The 5,302-nt window shown below is 45.8% G+C and overlaps 5 non-coding genes across 5 annotated transcripts; all 5 read left to right on the top strand.

Annotated features, from left to right (window-relative positions):
• Window positions 1-232: 232 nt before the first annotated feature.
• trnap-agg (transfer RNA proline (anticodon AGG)) lies at window positions 233-304 on the top strand. Its single transcript has one exon. It is a non-coding gene; the product is annotated as a tRNA-Pro (tRNA).
• A 398-nt stretch (window positions 305-702) lies between these two features.
• trnat-agu (transfer RNA threonine (anticodon AGU)) lies at window positions 703-776 on the top strand. Its single transcript has one exon. It is a non-coding gene; the product is annotated as a tRNA-Thr (tRNA).
• A 199-nt stretch (window positions 777-975) lies between these two features.
• On the top strand, window positions 976-1,049 carry trnat-ugu (transfer RNA threonine (anticodon UGU)). The gene has a single exon. It is a non-coding gene; the product is annotated as a tRNA-Thr (tRNA).
• A 157-nt stretch (window positions 1,050-1,206) lies between these two features.
• trnap-cgg (transfer RNA proline (anticodon CGG)) lies at window positions 1,207-1,280 on the top strand. Its single transcript has one exon. It is a non-coding gene; the product is annotated as a tRNA-Pro (tRNA).
• Window positions 1,281-4,974: 3,694 nt separating this feature from the next.
• Window positions 4,975-5,064, top strand: trnar-ucu (transfer RNA arginine (anticodon UCU)). The gene is given in 2 exon segments: window positions 4,975-5,011; window positions 5,029-5,064. It is a non-coding gene; the product is annotated as a tRNA-Arg (tRNA).
• Window positions 5,065-5,302: the final 238 nt, after the last annotated feature.

Below are 5,302 nucleotides of genomic sequence, written 5' to 3'. Positions count from 1 at the left end.
CTGTTTTTGGCAGAGAGGAGTCGTGTGTTGTTTTTGCACTCCGTCCGTCGCCTTTCGGGTTTAAAGCGATTCGGGTTTAAAACTTGGTGGAACCTGCTCGTTCCTTTGACGGGCAGCGCTCGTTACTGAAGAGTCTACGCCAAAACACCAAAACGAGCTAATCTAGACTGAAACGACGTTGACCTAAATCGAGCTGACTAATCTCACCGTTGTCTTGTGCGGGCAACACAGTGGCTCGTTGGTCTAGGGGTATGATTCTCGCTTAGGGTGCGAGAGGTCCCGGGTTCAAATCCCGGACGAGCCCGGCTGCAGCTCTGAAAACCTTGTTTTAGAGGATTAGCCGTCAATCCCGCTTTCTTTACCAGCAGCGCAGTGAAGTACGGCCAAACAACGCCAAAACGCGCTAATCTAGACTGAAACAACGTTGACCTAAATTGAGCTGACTAATATCACCGTTGTCTTCTGCAGACATCGAACAATTGCTCTCCAGTAAAAACAGGATGACGTGTGTGGCTGTGCTGCAATGTAGTCTTTCAAATGCTGGACGCTTGGCCACGCTTGGCCAACAAACGCAGAGACTAGCTGGCCACCCCCAGTCAGTTGTCAACAAAGCCTTTTTAGCCGCACAGCACCTGGACACTGGCCTCTTGCCTAGATGCTTTGATCCTCTGAGCCGCCCTCCCCAGCCCTCATGTGCAGAATGGCGCCGTGGCTTAGTTGGTTAAAGCGCCTGTCTAGTAAACAGGAGATCCTGGGTTCGAATCCCAGCGGTGCCTTTTGGGGAGCTCTGGCACCTCCGTGGCTTTTCTTCCCGAGAACGCAACGCAAACAGTGGTGCAGTGCAGCAGCAGGTGGTTTCGGTTGCAAACCAGCCCTCGGCAACGCAAACAGAGCAGCAGCAGGTGGTTTCGTTTCCGAACCAGCCCTCGGCTGTTGTCGAAGAATGTTGGCCCGGGCGGAACCGTCACAGCAACGGGCGCCGTGGCTTAGCTGGTCAAAGCGCCTGTCTTGTAAACAGGAGATCCTGGGTTCAAATCCCAGCGGTGCCTTTCAGAGAGCTATGGCACCTCCTTGGAGGCCGTGGCTTTTCTTCCCGAGAACGCAACGCAAACGGTGTTGCAGCGCAGCAGCAGGTGGTTTTGCTTGCAAACCAGCCCTCGGCTGTTGCCGAAGAATGCTGGCCCGTCGGAACCGTCATAGGGACGGGGTGCCATGGCTTAGTTGGTTAAGGCGCCTGTCTCGGTAACAGGAGATCCTGGGTTCGAATCCCAGCGGAGCCTTTGCTGTGCGCCTCAATACAGCTGAGCGTGGGCTTTTCCGAAACAGGATGGCAAATGCGGAGCGTGAGGACAGTGGGCGGTTTCTCTGGCGCCACCACCCCCCTCACCTGGGGCCTGATGTATAAACGTTGCGTACGCACAAAATGGGCATAGAAATATGCGTACGCATTTTTCCACGCACATATCGGGATTTATAAAAAATAAACTTGGCGTAAATAAGTGCGCACCGTAAGGATGCTCTTGACCGTGCGTACGCACTCTTTTAGACGAGTATGTGTTTTGGCGACACAAACTGGCCCAAATAGCAATAACTATTTAAAATGAAAAACTTTTAAATTATCCTATTACATTACCCAATAAATCAAATTGCATCAACCTGAATTATCATTATCAGCATTCTTAACCAGGTGCAAATACTTTGAATTTACTATTTTTTTTTTAATGAATGGGCTATAAAAAGGTATGTGCGTATATAACATATCATCATAATGGATGCTCTAGCGCTGTTAGAAGACCTTGCTAATGACGCTCTACGGAGGGAGCGTGTTTTCAGAGACCGTGAAGATTTCCTTGCTCATGATGATGATTGGCTCATGAGCCGATTTCGATTCCCAAGAGCCATCCTCTTGGAATTGTGTTCTGAATTACGGCCAGTATTGGAAAGACCCTCGCGGAGAAACCACGCGCTGTGTGTTCCTGTACAAGTATTGACCACATTAGGCCACTTGGCCACTGGTACTTTCCAGCGAGAGTTGGCAGACCGATCGGGTATGTCGCAGTCATCCCTGAGCCGTGTCATGCCATATGTATGGGATGCCATAGTGGGGATGGCACCCCGATACATCCGTTTTCCTTACACGCAAGCTGAACAGGCCAACATCAAAATGCAATTTGCAACAATCGCCGGTTTTCCCAATGTAATCGGTGCTATTGACTGCACTCATGTTGCAATAAAGGCACCATCTGAGAATGAATTTGCTTTTGTTAACCGAAAACATTTTCATTCTTTGAACGTGCAGATCATATGTGATGCGCATATGTCTCTGACAAATGTAGTTGCGAGATGGCCTGGGTCAACTCATGATTCCTACATTTTGTCCAACAGCAGTGTAGGGAACAGACTGCAAACAGGAGCTGTGCGTGATGGATGGCTTCTTGGTAAGTCGGCAGGAATGCGCATGTAATTGTAATTGAGTAAAGATGCAAATGTGTTTAAAGCATACCTTTTACAATGTTTTTTTCTTTTAGGTATAATTATAATCTCCAATGATAAACAAACCCACACTTATTTTAATATTTTTTTTAAAGCAAAATTTCACATTAATCAATGCAAATTTTCAGGAAACAAAACATGTTTTATAGCATTTAAAAATTAAGTGAAATGTTATATTGAATCAGTATTGCCCTGGAAAAAAAAAAAAAGCTATCTGTAGGCTATTTTACAAGCATGTACTTTCTTTACAGTATTCTTATAATATTGTTTATAATTGTTACCTCTGCCTAGCACTTGAAATGTTATATTAATTGTCCCATTGTATTTACATTCATTGTTTTGTTATATTTTCTTAAAAAAAATTGTAAATGTTTTACCTCTCAGGAGACAGTGGTTATCCCCTTAGAACATGGCTGCTAACTCCACTAACTAGACCCCAAACTGAACAAGAACGGCGTTATAACGAGAAGCATTGCCGGACGCGTTCAGTGGTCGAACGCACTATTGGTCTGCTAAAAGGACGCTGGAGGTGCTTGGATACGTCTGGTGGCACAGTATTGTACAGCCCTACAAAGGTTTGCCGCATTGTGGTGGCTTGCGCAGTGTTGCACAACATTGCTCAAAAGAATGGTATACCTGTTCCATCGAACGCCCATACTGAAGATAATGAACCCGACCCTGGCCCTCCTAATGCAGTGCATAATGCTATGGCAATACAGCGGCGTATAAATGTAATAAATGGAATGTAAAAAGGCAAGTGAATTCAAACTTTTTATTTTTTCACAAGTTCTTTAAGTGAACCACTTATTTCTGACAAAATAGTTTTTATTTCTTTCAGTTCGGAACACACCGCATTAACAGCATGAACCATGTGACGTTGGGTCTGCATGACTTCTTCCGTCAGTACACGCCTTGAGTTACCAGCGCTCGGTGGTGGCACAAAGGATGATGATGATGATGATGATGATGATGCACTGGATTGCGCACAGGATGGGGTTGCTTGGGCATTTGATGATGGCGGCACACTGGACGTTGGTGGAGGCACACAAGATGCCGGTGGTGGCACACAGGACGGTGGTGGAGGCACACAAGATGCCGGTGGTGGCACACAGGACGGTGGTGGAGGCACACAAGATGCCGGTGGTGGCACACAGGATGGTGGTGGAGGCACACAGGATGGCGGCGGCTGTGGCACGTAGGATCTAAGCCTACATCCCTTGTCTACCCCACTTGGACCTGAAGGCATTCCAGGATTAACTTTTCCTTTAATCATTAAAAAACGTTTAATTAAATAAAGGTTGTATTGCATATCTGTAAATGTGTGAAATAAAATGTGCACTTGATGCCTTGCTTTTGTCTTTTTAAGTTACATTTTTGCATATGAATAAACAGGAAAATCGACTATTTTAATAAACATATATTTTAAGGGCAGCTGCATCTATTGCTAGATTTGTCACTTGGATATTTTAGGACTTTCCACTTCCACGGAATTTTAATTGGTTGATTTGAATTATCCACAATAAAAAAGCAGAATTTTAAACAGACAAAAAATTATATAATGTGTAGATAAATCAATTACTTGCCATCGTCACCGCAAATCACATCCGTATCACCTTGGAATTCTGGAAGAACTCCACTTAATCCTGTTTCCCCTATAATCGCACCCACCCTTGCATCAAAGGCTGAGAGGTCAGTGATTCCTTGACCACCACCAGTTGTTACGACACTGCGCCTGTGTGCACATATTCTTTTTTACGACTATTTTTAAGTCAGACCATTTTTTTTTTTTCTCTTGGACTGTGCGAGGCACCGAGGTAACAGCATTGACTGCTTCTGTTACTTGCTCCCATTCTAATATCTTTCTTTTATTTGAAATGCCCGCAGAGAGCCCACCAAATAAAACTTTTTTTCGGCCCTCCACCTCAGACAGCAGTACCTCCATCTCGCAGTCGGTGAAGTTTCTTTTTTTTGCTTTTCGTTTCTGTTCTTCCATTTTTAGCCAAACAGATCAATGACAATTATCGGTCGTATTAATATGCAGGGAGATCATACATATTCAAAATAGGCGGTCTTAACCTCCAAATATGGTTATTTCGGGAGGAGATTGGGGTAAGCTATAAGCACGTGCACCTGCGCACAATATTCAGATAATTGTGATTTATAAAGTGAACCTTGCGCAGGTTCTGGCGTACGTACGGTTTTATAAATCGGAAAACTTTTGTGCGTACGCAAATTCTGCCTTATGTGCGTACGCACACTTTAAGGATGAAATCTACGCAAAGTTTTATACATGAGGCCCCTGGACAGTCGACCCCGAGGACGCTGTATGCTTTTGAACCAGGCATCAGTTGCACAGAGACCCGAGGACCTGTCTTTCTGCCCACACAGCGATCGACTCGACCTGCGATCGACTCGACCTGCGATAGACGGGCACAAATACGGAAGAAAAGCCTTGACGAGGCCCAGCCTGGTGCTCCGTCGGGCTCTGTGGCGCAATGGATAGCGCATTGGACTTCTAGGCTGCCGGAAGAGGCCATTCAAAGGTTGTGGGTTCGAGTCCCACCAGAGTCGTGGCTTTTGGCATTTTGTGAAGCCCATACTGCGCAGTGTTGCCCTTGGGCAGCAGAGACCGTTTTGAGGCCTCCTGTTCTCAACATACATTGATTTAAAAAATGTCAAAAAAATTCTTTTGCTCAGTTGCACAGCATCATTAGGTAGGATTGACGTCGTCCTGACGCTCGAGGGTCCGTTGCCTTTCTGGACGCTGCGGTCAGACTTGTTTCTACCCTGCAAACAGAAGGGCGGACAC

This window comes from Labeo rohita, unplaced genomic scaffold, assembly GCF_022985175.1.
Source record: "Labeo rohita strain BAU-BD-2019 unplaced genomic scaffold, IGBB_LRoh.1.0 scaffold_2768, whole genome shotgun sequence".
Taxonomy (NCBI): Eukaryota; Metazoa; Chordata; class Actinopteri; order Cypriniformes; family Cyprinidae; genus Labeo; species Labeo rohita.
Note: the sequence above shows the minus strand (reverse complement) of the source record. Positions and strands in the feature narration are given on the sequence as shown.